The sequence below is a fragment of the Leuciscus leuciscus genome, assembly GCF_965113295.1.
Source record: "Leuciscus leuciscus genome assembly, chromosome: 7".
NCBI lineage: Eukaryota > Metazoa > Chordata > Actinopteri > Cypriniformes > Leuciscidae > Leuciscus > Leuciscus leuciscus.
The window spans coordinates 36,093,798-36,110,149 of NC_138731.1; the positions used below are offsets into that span (position 1 = coordinate 36,093,798).

The 16,352-nt window shown below is 37.1% G+C and overlaps 1 protein-coding gene across 2 annotated transcripts in view; it reads right to left on the minus strand.

Moving 5' to 3' along the window:
* Positions 1 to 16,352, minus strand: part of erbb4b (erb-b2 receptor tyrosine kinase 4b) — a 310,282-nt gene that overhangs the window by 126,615 nt on the left and 167,315 nt on the right. The window lies entirely within an intron of this gene.

Sequence of the window (16,352 nt, forward strand, 5' to 3'; positions counted from 1 at the left end):
GGAAGTGTGCCGCGAAAACAAAACCCCCTTTCACTCCCCGAGACGTGCTCAGTGTGGAAATAAACTCCTGCAATTCACAAACAAGAGTGAAATGGAGAGAAAAACCGGGAAGAGGAGAAAGAAAGATGGATGGAGAGATGAGGATGAGGAGAACGACAGGGCTGCAGTCGAGTGGATCATAGTTGGTCCTCTGTATATTTTAATGCATAATTAATACTCCACCTGTTCCAGTTCAGAGAAGACAACAGAGGGGTTGAGAATAAGAGAGGAGGAGGAGGACAGACTAGACAAAGAGAGATTGAGAGAGATTTAAAAGAGAGAGTGTAAACATATAGCAACACCATGGCCCTGTGTATACCATTATGCTAATTAGCACTCATTTACATACATATAGATCTTGTTGTGTCTTTTGGAAGAGTGGGCGGAGACATACATAGAGGTTTCGGTGTTTGGATCACTGAGTGTCCTTATGCTAATGCATTATATCCTCAAAAAATAATACAGGCACAGCATCTCTCTGCTACATTTCTATACAGTTTTATAATGAGGACATATTTATCATTATTATGCAAATACTTGTTCTGATTATTATAATTACTTATTAGCAGAGTTGCTAGTCATCATTCATTAGCAAAGTTCTTTGAATCAACATGCAGGTGGCACTTTCCATGCAGCTGGTGTCATACTTTTTTAAAGGCATATAGAGGTGAACAACTTTTTTTGTAAGAAACTACCAGAAACTTACTAGTAACTAGTTTGAACCGCATCAGATGTCTGTATCCCTCTGCCATCCCATCCCACCTCAAATATCTTGACCTTCTCTGTATCGAACAGTGAACGTAATACTATATGACATAATCATGAAAAAAATCAATGTAACAAAAAGGCTCTATGCCCAATATTGTGTGCAACTCTGCTACTATAAAGTTTTCCCCCACTTCAAAAATATTATAGTTTTCATTGAATATAGAATATCAAATAAAGTTTTCATTGAAATTTCACTGATTATTTGTTGAAAAAGACAAAAATAATGACTCTTGGCCCTAATTCATATTTTGTTATTACATTCACAAATCATATCTCCATGTTATACTATGGTTGAGAATGTAGAACGCATTAAATATAATAATAAAAATACCAGTGCTAAATGACATGTTCATGGCATTTTTTGTTAACAGTACTGTTGTTGAAAAACATTACTGTGGAGTCCCGCAACTTATATGCTAAAGTGCCACAAAAAAAAAAAAAAAGAAGAAAATAAAGGGGGTTTTAGTTGTACAGGAATCGATAAAGAACAATTGTTAATTGGAAATTGTTAATTGGCTTCCCATACCGAAAACTATATGTGTAGTGATGCTAAGGGAAGATTTGTCATGTTCCAGAGTTATGCAGTCCTAAATCCTCTCCTGCTCCATTTTTACCCTTTATTTCTCTCCTTTAAGTTTACTTCAAATAGTGACACTTGAAATACATAATGCTTATGTCGATATTTTGATCTCACAAAGATGCGTCTGATGTGTTTCATCTCACCCTTCAACCAGAAAAGAAGGACATTCTATCTTGAACAAACTAAACAAAAGTACAATCAAAGGAACTAAAATCACCTTTTTCTTTTCTTCACAAAGACCCTATGTTATGAATGAGAATTTCAAACGTATTGAGCTACATTAAACCAATTACCTTCTTTAATATAACTTATTTGCGGATATCTCTGTCACCATAAGAAAATACAGCATGTCATTTCCCTAATCTGTGTGGACTGACGGAGACGCCAGACTTCCACTGCGAAAGGAATTGTGAATGAGAGCCGCAGCACAGCGCTCCGTTTGATTCTCAATGGCTTAGACAGTGCAACAAACACGTCAGGCTCGTTGATAAGCAAAGCCTGCAGGATATGTTGATTACCACAAAACATTCTGTGACAGCAAATATTTTAAACTCAGGCACAGACATGACAGACAGGAAGGTGTTCTCTGTAATTTCATAATGCATGCTAAAGAAATGGATTGCTGCGTTTTGGAATATTTCCTCGCTGCTTGTGCAGCCATATTCTGAGATAAACATGCTCATACCAGTTCTATTTGAGAAGCCCAGATACTGCAAGTGCCTTGACTCATTTTGTGAAACAACAGAACATGGTAACAAACAATAAAATATTGTCTCACATTGATGTGAGCAGATTTACAGTAACACTGTAAGCAAACACTGACGTCACAAACGGGTCATTTGAACCTTTAAAGTGCAACTATGAAAAAAACAAAAAACAAGGCAATATTGATTTGAGTTCAAACTTTTAAGCAGCGGGAAAAAAAGAGACAATAAACTAAGTATAAACTGTACTATAGGCATACAATTATTTCTATAAGTTAAATGTGTAAGCATAAATAAGCCGAGGTGATATGCATTATTGGTAAAACTTTAGATTTGGGAACACTATTCACCATTAACTAGTTGCTTATTAGTATGCATATTACTAGCATATTGACAGTTTATATACTGTATATATATATATATATATATATATATATATATATATATTAAATGTCTTATTCTGCTTGACCATATTCTTGATCCCTCAACCCTACCCAATACTTAAACACATGGGCGTCGGAAGAAAAAAAAAAGTGGGTGGGTCCTCCCCCAGAAAAATGTTACTGGAGTAAATACCATTTCATGTATTCTGGTGCCTTTTAATTAAACAAGTAAACTAAACTCCACTTCACGTCGGGCGGTTCTTTGCCTCCACGTTGTGCATTTAATGCACAGCTCTCCGTGGATTATCCCGCTAATACCATGGTCATTTGCCAGCAATGACAACTTAAAGCTGTTATTGATTTTTGCAACGCAATATTTGACTGGAAGGCAGTGGCGGCTGGTGAAAAATATCTTAGCGCCCTCTATTGGCCAGCCGCCCCTGCTGGAAGGGTACAACGGGCGGTTACTTTCGTCAGTTGCGGATCGTTGAGAAATATAATGTAGCGATTCAGCGGAAATGGAGTTTAATTTATTAGGGAATTCCTCAAGTGGAATGGATTTGACTGACGGCGCTCTGAAAAGCGAACAGACAAATGCACTGAATTAGAGATGGTAAAAGTGAGTGGGTATAATATCACTGGTCTTAAAAAGTGGGTGGGTCTTGTCCCACCCATATACAATGGTTCCGACGCCCATGCTTAAACATAACCAACACAACTACCGTACTTACTATCAATAAGCAGTAATGTAAAAGTAGGTGTTTATTGAAGGAAAACTCCTAGTGAATAAGTGTTTCCTAATCTAAAGTTTTACCAATAATGCATATCACTTCAGCTTATTTATTCTTACACATCTAACTTGTAGAGATAATTTTATGCTTATAGTTATGTAATCAAAGTTTATTAGTATTACTGCATTTTTTGTGCATATGGCAATGGGAAATGCAATATCACTTAAAGACATTTCTCATATTTTCAATCCACAATATGTATGATTAGCCTACACACTATCGGAAACAACCGCATTTGTTGTAAAACACCATATTTACGCTTTAATAGCTACACCTCCAGCGGGATCAACCTGTCATTTTAGAGAAGAGAGAGTAGGATGACATGTTTTGAAGGTGGAGTGAGCTGTTGTTAAAAGCTGACAGCACTGTAAACAGTTCCTAAAGCGATCCTTCATATTCCTTCGCACTGCTGCAATGGACTATATCTCACACAGAGTAGACGCCACAAGAGCAGACAGCAGCAGCCCACCGCTACAATGATGTCACCGATCATTAATGGAGCTTTGGGCTTTGTTTTAGCAAACATGCATTTTTAAACCATCTGGCTCAGTAGAGTGTTGATGCTCCAGTGTGATATCTTTATATTTCACCGCCTGAAATATGTTTGGGAAACATGTCTGGCACAGGAGTGCTCCATCTGTGTGCACACAGACGCTGGTTTTGAGATACAGAACAAGCTTTTTCCAGTTGTATTGATACATATGCCTAAAGGAAAATAAATAAATACATGTTTAAAACATATGGCACGTGAAAGGAAGACGTTTTTTCAATTATCCAGATATTGATTTTTTTAATGAATAGATCAATCGTTAACCTGTGTGAAAGCATATTCAGTGCAGCCCGTCCTGTAAATATCACTTTACACTTTGTTAAGTAAATAGACTACTTTTGGAACAGAACGCATTTTGATGTCCACTGCTCTGCTTTTTATATGTCACGTAAATATTGTGCTAAGTGGATGTGTTTTACGGCATCTCTCTGTGTTTTACTATGTAACCCCTTCTGGTTCTACTCTCACCGCTCCAAGCGAAATTCAAACCGAACCGGCATTTCTGGCATGCGAGGCGGGCACGTTAACAAGGACACTAAAGACCGCAGCCTCTAGCGATAGTCACCAATGCGCCTCTTGAGATCAGGGGAGTGAGGTTTACCCACACAGCTCTTACTATCTGGCCTCCGTTACACTCACCCTCCTAAACCTCACTCCCATTCAGGTCACACCGATTTGAATGATGAATAATGAAGGCCAGCTAGAAACCTCAGTCCACTGATATTAAGAGGCGTACAAGCGCTAAACGCTAGAAACTGCGTTCTTTAGCATCCATGTTAGCGCGCCCATCTCCCATGCCGGAAACTCTGGTTCGAATCCTGCCTGGAGTGGGGCAAGTACACGTGCACACTTTTTACTTCGCCAGGGACCAATGGTAGTACAAAGGTGTTTCGAACTCCTAAAACGAACTCCAAAGGAAGTTCATTTTGGCCTGATTTTGTTCAAAATGACGTCACATCAGTTCGTTCTTTGACGTATATCAAGGCATATATACTTAATATAAATGTATAGCTCACCAGTATAGTCTGAATCATGAACATATGACTCTTATGAGTTGGTTCTTTTTAATGAATCAAAATCAGAGTGATCAGTCAAGTCCAATTCCCACATCTCATGATTCTCATGATTCTCATGATCCTAATGATCCTGTTCTGATGATACTATACACATAGGCCAGTCCAATGACATACTTTCTCATGATTCTGCTGTAGAAGGCAGATCACAGGGTTTTGGAATAGAGACATTATGTACTGTGTATTTGTACTACATGTGCAACACAACTTCTTGTCCAGGCTCTTGTCATTTCTATGCTGCACTATTGCAATGCTCCTCTGGCAGGACTTTCAACATGTACAATCAAACCTCTATGATCCAGAATGCAGCAGCACGACTGGTCTTCAATGAGCCCAAGTTAGAGACAATGACATCAAGTTCAAGACATTGATGCTTGCATACAGAACAACCATGAGCTCTACATCCCCCCCAGTGCTTCATGGTACGTACGAGGCACAGAACCACTCAAGAATGTTTTCTTTCGCTGTTCCCAAACAATATTCAAGAAACAGCTGAAGACTCATCTCTTCATGAGCAACTGCATCCAGCTAATAAAAAAAAAAAAAAAAAATTCTATGCTTACAATATTCCTCCATACATTCCTCCCTGCTCTAGATTGGACTATTCTGAACTGTGTCTGAAACTTTGTATTACTAGCACTTCTAGTGTTTATGCCTCTTTAAGATGAATCGCTTGATGAATTCCTCATTTGTAAGATGCTTTGGATAAAGCATCTGCTAAATTAACAAATGTAAATGTAAACATCTGCAAGGCCATTCACAGGTGTGAAGCCGATTGAGTGGATGGTCCCTTCGGACCCTACAAACTCTTTCATCTCACATTCCGAGGGGGTCGGAAAGTGATGAGCGCTCTTACAGCGACGCCACATTCTAAGATGGAGGCTGGCTGGGATTGTGTGTTAAGACCCTTGATTATTGCGAGAGAAAGAAAACCTGTCACTCTACAGGAAGTCTGTTTTTTATCCTGCTTCCTCTACTTTCCACCTTTTCCCTGTGGACTAAGGATCACAAAAGCAGTACTGCTGTGGCACTATATCCAGCACTCTCATCCTCTCTCTAGAGAGAGACGTGTGTGTGTGTGTGTCGATTTATTGTGATTCGCTGTGGGGAGATGCCTCATGAAAATAGAATGTTCCCTCAGATGTCTTAATATGATCATTCATTTATTTGTTTTATCTGCACTTAATAAAAGCTTTCACGCACACAGACTTCAGCACTCCACAATGAACTATGCTTGAGTTCCTTTCGTATTGATTGGGCTCAACTGTAATTAAGAATGATATCCATCTCTTTCTGCTGACTCTACCCATGATACAGACCACTTCCCTTTGCTCTTTTTCCTCAACATGTCCTAACAGCGTCAGTTGCGTCGCTTCACTGCCATTCATAAATCCTCTCCCATGGCCTCATGGGATAATAAAGTGTCCATCGAATGCGCACAGAATCTCGCTGGAAGTAGTATGTCATCCAGGGACTTTTCTGCCTTTCTGTTTTTCAAATACTATGCAATAATACTTTTGACTTACAGTTTTTCGCATACCATAGAGTAGGGAAGTATTCGATTACAGATGCAGTGTATGTTTTTCAAACCTGCCACACCACAATTAATCATCTGATGAACGAAAATCAATGCCATGTGGTGTCAATGAAATAAACTACAGATTTTTAAAGCAAGTCATTATAAATAAAAAATTACTTTAACTTTGATCTGTTTCTCTATCAAAGTGCTTCAAATAATTTATACCATTCAAAAGTCTAGAGATGAGATATCTTTCAGAAATCAATCTGAAATGCAGTTTTGGTGCTCAAGTAATATGTATTATTATTATGAATCTTGAAAACAGTTGTGCTTCTTAATTATATATATATATTCTGTCAAGATTCTTTGAGGAATAGAACATTCAAAAGAATAGCATGTATTTGAAATAGATTTGTTTTGTAACATTCAAAATGTGTTTACAATTTTGATCAATTTAATGTACCTATGTTTAATATAAGTATAAATTTAAAAAAAATTTAATAATCTTACTGACCCCAAAACTTTTGAAAGGTTGTGTAGTTTTATGTTTTATGCACTGAGGTTTTTTTGTTTTGTTTTTGGAGCTTGGTAGCATATCCACTTATAAAGCTAGTAAAGCAGCCATCTCAGACATTCAGTTAAAAATTTCTCAAAAAAATAAATAAAAATAATACTATGGGGTCAGAATGACATGAGTGTGTGTACACAAAATTTATGGGTAAACAAACCCTTTAAATGGAGATTTCATCACTGCGTCTATCTTCTTATCCCCACAGTCAAAGTGAATATGTCTGCTCCATTTTGTCTTTTAAAAGTATTTTCTCTTTGATTCAGATGACATAGAGTCTGTGTCTGTTTCCTTTTTATCCTGTCCTCTGTATGCTGAGATGTCAAATATATGATGTTGACAAGAATCGGAGTGCTCAAGACAAACCTTCACATTTTTATTTGATCTGCCACTGCAAGGATTTCCTTTATTGCAGGGCCCAGTTCTACATGTACTTCCTGTGCTGCTGTTTCAAATGCTTGGTAGATTTCTAAAAGACTCAGTGAACCTCGTTATTTTTTACCTCTTGGTTTAAAAAAGAAAAATCCATATATTTACATTCGTGAAAGGTCACCCTATGGAAAAAGATGATGTCTAGAAACTGCCAGGAAATGATCAGCTTTGCTTCTGATGCATTAACCTTAAACTTTGAGGTTTGGCTCTGTGTGCATAGAATGTTAAAATGTGCCCTGCACTGCAGCTGAACCCGGGATGTCTTCAGAAGCTGAAGAATTTCCAACTTTGTGGGCGCTGAATCTAGGAAATGACATCATCGGCAGCAGACAGTGATGTATGAGCTTTGCCCTGGCAGGTGTCAGATCAGACTCTCTGTCTCTAAAGCAGATGTTAAATCGCGATTTAAGAACGTTCACTCTTCTTGAGTTTTAAAGGTCTATTCGGCTGGCTTTGTTGAGTTGAAAGTTAGATTTTCCAGACATGAGACGGATTAAGATTCTGCTGCATTGTAAGAAAAAAAAAAAGTAGGATCTCACATACTTTTAGCCACTTTGCGGTCTGTTTCTGGAATAACACCTAGATGTCACTGTATGTTCCAATAACATGGTACAGTACAGCATATCATACTACTCTTATGTATACAATCTGTAGTATGTGAATTGTTCATGTTTAAACAAAACCCAACATGTGGATGTGTGTGTGATTGTTTTTCTTTTGTGCCTCTGAAAGTTACTGAATAATTTGTACATTTCCATGGAACAAATCCTACTTGGCAAAATCACACTGATCAGCCCAAATAATGATACAACTGGTTTTGAGGAAACATATTCAGCATATGTATAATAAACATATTTCTACATGGTCTGACAATGCAATGTACAATGTCTAAAGTTTAAAACGGTACTACCCAGGACCATCACTAACATTTTAGTAATATTGAACCCTTTGCACTGGGTATTCTGAGTAGTGCTATATCACAGAGCTGAAGTATCAAACAGAGGGCCAGTTTAAATGTATAATTTATTCAATTATATAAATATTTATTAAATATGTGTTTATTACATGTTGCTTTGGACTCATAATTATTGTGAACAGCACATGGGAAAACTGCACTTTATAAATCTTGATTGAATTAAAAAATAAAATAAAATAAATAAATCTTCCGGATTTAATTAATTGACATTACTCTAATAGTGGGTAGAAAAAAAGATACACAGTCAACTTAATTAGCAAATATTTTCCAGATAATAATGTCATTTTTTCTCTGTGGCTATATTACAGAGACAATATAAAAGCCAAAAAACAAATATGTTAATATTTTTCCTCACACAGTATAGCCTAAATGTTTTTTGTTTGTACATGAAAACACACAGCAGACATATTATTTAAAAAATGGGGGGCCCCAGCAAACAGATCATCATATTTGGGTGTCCTAGGCATCAAAGATTTTGAAAAACCCTGCCATAAAGAACCTAAAGCCTGGGACACACCAAGCCAAAGTCAAAGAACTATAGCGGCGACAAAAGCTGACTGTGTTGTCGCCTCTCATCGACTGTGTCTAAGCCAAAGAGCTGCGCTTGAGCACGCCAAAAGGACTAAAAGCAACTGTCAGCTACTGTAGCACGTGCGTTCTGCGACTGCGTGTAAGTTAATGCCGGTCTATATCAGGAGGTTTCAATAGTCCGTTTTCGTCATTGAAAAAGGGAAACGGAAACTAAGACTGCAGATATACAAACCGTAAACAAAGCAGCGTTTGCTTAGCATTTGAATATCAATCACGCTGTTCACTTTCTTCATTTCCAGTCGGCTCATGTTTTTATGAAAAAAAATTGTGCTTTCGAATGCTCAGGTAAGATGACATAAAATTAAAACAGCCTTCTGTCTGTACCGTCTTGACGACTTTGCTCGCGTTCATCTCTTTCGCTTTTATTATCATGCAAAGTTGAACAGCCAATCAGAGTTCTCTCTCTCACCGACGGCCTGACGCCGATTCAACATGCTGAATCGGCCCAAAAAACCCAGATGGCATCCGACTAGAGCCAATGGAGGAACACACCGGAAAAACTAAGGTGACCGACGTTTAAAAACGTGACCGTGTCCCAGCCTTTAAGTGGGCCGCACTCATCACAGAGCCCAAGAAAATACTGCAGTTTTTTCCATCCCAGACAAAAACCATCAGTTATTTTATGTGCTACATTAGTTTAGACTCATTCACATTAAAGATGTCCTTTCATGCCAATCAAATTTCATTTTCTCTGTCTCAGGGATTTCAGGATAGATGATTGAGCAGAAGAGAGGAACAGCCCGTACAGATCTACGACTTTGACACTCCAAAGATCTCCTTGAGCAGTGTAAATCTATCGCTGCGTACTGGGTGAGCTAAAGAAGAGCAGTGTCTCTCCTCCTGGGAGCGGGACTCCATCAGTACTCTGATAATGAGGGGCTCTCCTGCAGGAATTCTCCAAATGGAGTGATTTGTAATTGATTTGGTGCATTAATTACCGTCCGGTTCTGCCTGTGTCATGGTTAATATTGCACACTTCTGATGAGAAGAGGATCCGCACTGGGATCGTTTGGGCGAATGGCAATTATTCAATTAGAGCTGAAGTTACCTCTGCACATCTTCATTCAGTAGTGGTAATCACACCAGCTGATGGTGTCTACAGCAGAGTATACTGCAGAACGCCCAGTTGCTCATGATAATAATAATGATATATATATATACACATATATAATGATAAATAGAGTTATTGTCTCCCAAAGGAAAGAACCGATTCTGAACTGCATGAAACGAGTCGTCAGTAATTCCAGTCTTTCTTTCCGCATGAACCTACACAGGTTTGTAACAAATTTGCATAATACCAGCTTATTGTCTTCATTGGCTGCTCGCGAACAATATCTACTTTGTCTCATCCTAAAACACTGTAGTTGTAGCTGAGGCCTGGAAGAGCTAATGTCGAGAAGATGCTGTTTTCTATGTTGTGAAAGCAAATCCATGTTGAACCATTTCCAACACTGTGAGAAAAGAGGTGATGCTGCAATGTATATTATGAGAAAATGAAAGTGTTTTTGAATGTGATGCATGACCAAAATTAGGAGCCTTTAAAATGGCATAATAGGGGCACATTCAAATATATTTAATGTATACATATCATGAATGATACAACAAAACATGACATTCAAAACCTTATTCATAATTTTTTTTTAATCAAAATTGTATCCTTTCCCTCTCTATTATTTCTCCCTCTCCTTTTTCTGTTTAACATTTTAGCCTAAAGGTTTGCTACAAAAGACAAAGTCAAGTAGTCCTTGAGAGTCGTCTCTGATGACTGAAGATGGAGATCACAAATGAAAACAATGTGCCTTTCAAACGGCTTCATTCAGTCATTTAGAATCACAAAAGGCTTGTTTATGATTCTTTAGCCATTTAAAGCTTCTCTAAAGGAAGTGATAAGTTTGTTATTCACTAGCTTATTTCAGTCATTGAAAGGTTTTGTTGAGCATCTCACGAGAGACGGCCTAATGCGAAATGCACCTGAGTTAAACTTCTCAGAAAACCTGTTACTTCTGATTGGTTTTGAATGACTTTTCCCCTGCTATCAACAACAGCATCAGGTTAATTGCTTATTTTCAAAAGTATGAATATGCATAAGATCTACTGCATAGAAATTAAAACGCTAAATGAAGTCATTGTTCATTAGTTTAACCCCTTCAGGCGGTATAGAAACGAGACAAACGTGCCCTGTGAATGCATGGCACTGTCATATTAATTCAAAATAATTACAAAATGATAAGAGTGTTTTAAATTATTTACGTGATTTGTGAATATCACGAACGGAAGTTATGATGAACATGCTTTAAGGGTTGTAAATCTAATAGTCACTCTGGAATGAGTTGATGTTACTGAATTACGCACCGATTTCATTTAGCCGAGAGAGTATTGCTCATTTAGTCATTCAAACTAATTTTAGCTGTTTGTCATAGATCTGTTATGAGGATGACATTTTACGTCTTATTAGACTAAACTGGAGAGCAATAAGCTTTACTTTTGTGCCTATTTTAAATCTAAACACATATTAGCCATTAAGATACAGTATGTCTTTGCTGCTTTTCTTTCCATTTGCAGGCATTTATTTTATTATCTTTAACAATAAATACTGCAGTCATAACCAAATATATAAATATATATTTAAGATTTTGCATAAAATATGTTTCTTTCATCAATCATTTTCATCAACACCATTTTTTTTGTCACTGACAAAAATGAGATGACTACATAAAAAAAATATTTTTTTTTGATGACAAAATCTACTGATATTTTCCAATCAGAACTACTCTCTTTGCGTACAACAACTAAAACCTACACTAAAGCTAAAACAATTCAGATGACTAAAAGTAAAATGGCATTTTAGTCAAAAGACGATAACTAAAACTAGATAAAAATTTGCTGTCTCATATGTTTCATTTAGTTAGCAACTCTTATAAGAAATAAAAACAGCCACAAGTGTAGCCATATGCTGCATCTGGAAGCGCATACTCCTCTACTAGTAGGTGAAAAACAATGCTGGGTAGTAGGCCTAACTGATTACATGTAATCTGGATTACATAATCAGATTACAAAAATATATGACTTGTAATGTAACTTTTTGAATCTTCACTTTTTATCTTTTACATTTTCCTTTCTAAAAAAAGCTTAATGCTTATATACGTTCAGAAGGTATTCCAGGTTTGTGGAATTACACACACCAGCCACTAGTCAAAACCGAGACCCACATAACTTTTGATTACTGGATTTACAGAAATCATTTCTCTTTTAAGTGTTTTCTCAACATTGCAACATTTCATATCCAATAATCTCCTTTAACACATTCATTATTATTTTATTTATCACTCAGTGAGTCATTTAACAATTTATTACTGTAGCTGAAAGGCTTTTGTCTTTCAAACAAGGCTTTTTTTTTCTTTCTTTTTTTCTTTTTTTTACAATAACATTTCTAAAAAGTGCAGTTACTTCACAAACCATAATTTGGGAAACCCTGACATAAAGTAATATTTAATGCACTTCATGCTGTTGACCAAAGAATGGGATATATTTGATTTCTCTTTGTATTTTTATATCAATATGGAACAATTATCCTATTCAAATCAATGTGATAAACAAGTTAGATCAAAAGTCATCTAAAAGTATATCAAGAAGTAGTCAGATTATATTACCTTAACTGTGCAATGTAATGGATTACGTTACCAACTACAATTTTTGTCACGTAATTTGGAATCAGTAACCGACTACCATTTGTAAGTTATCTACCCAGCACTATATAGAACATACTTTATTACCGGACGTAAAGTCATTACTTACTCAAAAAAGTACCTACTCAAAGAGTATGCAATTTCGAATGCAGCCAAACAGTACAGAGCTATCAACTGAATATATATAAAATACAGTAAATCATTTCACTTGGTCTTGTAATTCAGTGTTAATTTCGTTGACGAATAATTTTCGTCAACGACATTTTTTCACAGACGAAAACGAGACGATAACTAAATAAAAACTAGTTTTGAATGACAAAAACTATGACGGAAATCTATTGACATTTTCGTCAACGAATAAAAACTAGACGAAAATGTTAGATAGTGACGATTTGGGAAGCGATCCAGTCTGATGTCCTGCATTTGTGGTAGATACTGTAACGTACGTGATCTACCCAGCGGCACACGAGTTGGCATGCGCTGCATGTCTCATAAAACGTTAAAACATGTAAACGTCTGGGAAAATCAGTAGAGCAGACATGAAGATCTGAATAAGAGTTACGACGCAAAAAAAGAGCTCTATTCGGTACGGTTTTCTGTGCGCACACACCTGACCCGAAGCGTGCAGCCATTCACATAGACACCTAGCCTATACAGCGCGCGAGTACAGAATTGAGCTTTTTTTCGTGTCTGAATGGACAAATACACATAAATATTATGTCTAAATGTCCGTTTTGGAGAGTATTCACGTAAATGATGTCGGTTATGTCTTAAACAGTTGTGAGTGTATCGCATGTGCATCAGTGCATTAGATCCGCATGTCATTGGACATGATCCGATGTCTTAAAGTGACAGTGGGTAATAAACCTAATGCGGTCTGTGTCCTTAATATTGATCAAGCAACAAAAGAAAAAGAGAAAAGCATTCACTGCTCGTTAATAGCTTTAATAAGGATTAATTATATTTAATTCATACAAATAAATATGTCTGCTTGAAAGAATAGAGAATGATGTATGCAAGTAGTTATAAAGAATTCATATATCATTCATTGAAAAAAAGACTCTTCTACTTTAGGAAAAGTGGTTTTATTTAATTTTAAGATATTTTTTAAGTTACAGTAGTTAAATCTGTATCTGTATTGCACGTTCAAACTTTAAAATCATATTAGCAGGTTAATATATGTTTTCTCCAGGAGTATATGGGTTTGGAAATTTTAGAGAAATTGAAACCCATAAAATTTTAGTCGACTAAATCTACTGTAGATTTAGTCGACTAAAATCGTACTGTATTTCGTCGACTAAAACTAGACTAAAACTAAAACAATTCAGATGACTAAAATATGACTAAAACTAAATGGCATTTTAGTCAAAAGACTATGACTAAAACTAAATCAAAATTTGCTGTCAAAATTAACACTGTTGTAATTACTAACTTAATACATTATTTCATTATATAAAATATTATTTTATTAAATTGAAAGCAAATAATTTGAATATTATTTGATAAGAAATGTTTGGGTTCCTATTGAAATTGCACATTGCAGACTGAGATATCTTCAGAAACTCTAGATGAAATATGTGAGATTACTGGGGTCTTTTCTTAAGAGCAAAAGCAGGAGCAAATGCCTTGCTGCTGTCTAGGAGAAACAATTGAGATATTGAAGAGGCAACATTAGTCTTCTCTACAACTAAATTCCAGCAGTAATCCATTGTGGTCCTCTCCAGCATGCCAGTCTTTTTTTAACAGCTACCACTAATGGGAGACAAGACAGTAATGCATCTGAGGTCAAAACCATCTGTCTCAGTATCACCAGCAACTTAGCTGTCCCCATTACTGTAAAGACTGTTGGGACGTAACCCACTTTAGCTCATGCACTTCTGAACTTGTAACTCAACCCTCAAACAATATAAGTTATTTTAAATAACATATAGGCTATAATGAAAACGAATACGCTTTGCACTAGGACTAAGCCCTATTTTTAACCTTACAGCATCATTACTGCTCTGGTCCTAACTATGGGGTGTGAGCAGCTGTAGCACACTTGCTAATGCTAACTAGCGAAAGCCAGGAGCTAAGAACACCTATTGGTCTTGCTGTATTGTATTAAGACTATTAGTTCAAAATTGCTGGTTTGTGAATCGATTCACCGGCTTTTAAAAGTAAAGTACTCAAAGGGAGGGATGTTTCCTGTGTGGATGGCTGATGATCTGAGAGCTAATTAACCAAACCTCTGTTGTGTCTTTTTCTTAGCCAATCATTACCACTGCTGAGGTGTTTTCAGATAGAGTGTCAAATCACGCTGAGATATTGGCGAGCCCAGTTTTTAGTTTCACCACTCATGCCGCAGGGTTGTTATCCTGATGCCTACAGAGAATAGTTCTGTTTAATAGATGCAACGGTGATATTAGCTCGAATGCTGATAGGTTTTGTTTAATAAAAGAGCTGGTGAGAGTTTGTCTCTCTGTTCTCTCTAGCTGTCAGAGACAGACAACAAAGACTGGGAGAATGCCCGGCATTTACAATAGATTTCCCTCAAGAAATCTGCTTGCAAACTCTTCTGAAGCATCTACATATGCCTAACTGTTTATCTGCCCTTGTGCCGCCCTAGAAGAGAAAAAAGCGACTCTGTTCGCCTTTCACACACACACTGTTAAGGGATGTTCACACTAAAAGCAACAAAGCAGCCATAAGTCATTCATTTACAATGTGAGCTGTGCATGATGAGGCAAAGAGCAAACATTAACACATGGATTCTGAACACAACAGCACTGAAACTCAATGTGGTCATTCCTGTTAGTACGTATTGAAGTCTGCTTTACCCCTTTATGGAAATAATTTTTAAAATTACATTGTTACAGATCTGTAACGATGTCATTTTTAAAATTATTTCCATAAAGGGGTAAAGCAGACTTTCAGAAATATGTTCTGGTCAAGATTGTGGACATAATCTAAACTGGGTAAACCCAGCCTGATCTGCCGGTGATTTGATTTCGCCCTGCAGCTCAGGCTGGAAACCTGTACATCTTTCTATCCTGCTTCCGTTACAAATCTGCAGGGACCAATCACAAACTGGTCTCTCGCACGACCGTCAATCCAATTCCTTTCAACCTCTCGACGATGCTCAATGGCTTCTTTAGTTTAGCAAACAAATCGCTCGAGTCGGTGTAAATACCACTCACTTTCATGGCTTTTTTTGCACAACCTGCAAAAATCGCTCGATGCCATTGTCTTCTGCAATCCGCTGATCAATGCTACAAACCAACACGTTTGTTGACACGTTTCCTGCCTGGAGTTTTCGCGTCGCTCTGCAAAGTAAGTCACCCGGATCATTGGTCTGATTGGTTGAAGGACTATCCAACTGCATACAGAGTCATTTGAACTATGCCCGTTGATCACGCCTCTTGTGTGCAGTAGAAAATACAGAGCAGACTCCCCAGACTAATGTTCAATCTTAAAAGATTGAGCTCGGTCTGGTGATAGCCAGACTAGACATAAGCTTCAACGGCGACTCATTTACTCAATGAAAATGAAGAGAATATGCCCGAATAGGAATGAAAGCTAGTAATTTTGTGAAAATGTGCTACATAAGTAGGGAATGACCCAGTGGCTTCCAGTGATTTGATCACTGTCAGGATGAATGCTCCTTTACACAGAGCCAGGTTGCACTTTTACATCAACAGTCTTTAATTCGA